Here is a 1,211-nt window from a genome sequence, read left to right on the forward strand (position 1 = left end):
AATGACAAGAGACCCACTTTGGAGGAAGTGCTCACTCGCTCATTTAGAGTACAAATATTAAGTTCCAAAGTAGTAGGGACAACCAATTCCACAAGCATAGAAGCATCGATTAGAAACCAAGCAAGCTTTCTTTAGGAACTTGGAGAACCAGTGGGTAAATTGCCAAACTGTTGTCTCGAACATCCTCAAGGAAGCTTACCGAGTAACACGAAGCCAATCCCCCATGAGTATCCTCAAGGAAATTACTCTTCAAGTGAGAAGAAAGTGATAGGTAGTGAGAAGGTCATGGAGAAGGGAAAGGAGCCAGAAATTGAATTCGTTGAGAGTCCAACAAAGGAAAGTAAACCTACTCCGATTGTTGAGAAGAAAACGCCACCACCGGTGAAGAAGTACTTTCCCTACCTCTCTTATCCTTCAAGGATGAAGAATGATCGTACAGATGAATAATTAAGGAGATTTGTAGACTTATTGAAGCAATTACACATCAATGTACTGTTTGTGAAAGCCTTGTCTCAAATGCCAAAGTACGCCAAGTTTCTCAAGGACCTATTAACAAATAAGTAGAAACTTGAGGAGGTGTCAACGGTGACATTGAGCGAAGGGAGTTCGGAATTGCTCCAAAATCGTCTACCGAGGAAGCAAAAAGATCCAGGGAGTTTTACTATTCCTTATAACGATGGTGATTTGGTTAATGAAAAAGCCCTAGTGGATCTAGTTGCTAGTATTAATCTAATGCCCTACACCATGTTCTGGAGACTTGGACTTTGTGACCTTAAACCAATTAGGATGACATTGTAACTAGCGGACTGCTCCATTAGTCATCCTAGGGGAATCATAGAAGACGTTTTGGTTAAGGTTGACAAATTTATTTTCCCAGTAGATTTTGTGATTCTAGATATAGACGAGGATGTTGAAGTACCCCTCATTTTTGGTAGGTCATTCCTAGCAACCTTCCAAGCCCTCATTGACGTTAGTAACAGTAAAATGACACTTAGGGTTGGGAATGAGTAAGTTATGTTTGCTTTATCCGATGCAATAAAATACCCATCTACTTTTGATGATGCATGTTATTACATTGATAAAACTGACTCACTTGTGGATGAATGTGTCCTCGAGACGTTAGATAAAGAGCCTCTCGAGATGTCATTGTATGGCCCTCACATTGAAGAGACCACCTCATTACTTATACCTACCATTATTGAGGAAAGCAA

This window comes from Dioscorea cayenensis, unplaced genomic scaffold, assembly GCF_009730915.1.
Source record: "Dioscorea cayenensis subsp. rotundata cultivar TDr96_F1 unplaced genomic scaffold, TDr96_F1_v2_PseudoChromosome.rev07_lg8_w22 25.fasta BLBR01000585.1, whole genome shotgun sequence".
Taxonomy (NCBI): Eukaryota; Viridiplantae; Streptophyta; class Magnoliopsida; order Dioscoreales; family Dioscoreaceae; genus Dioscorea; species Dioscorea cayenensis.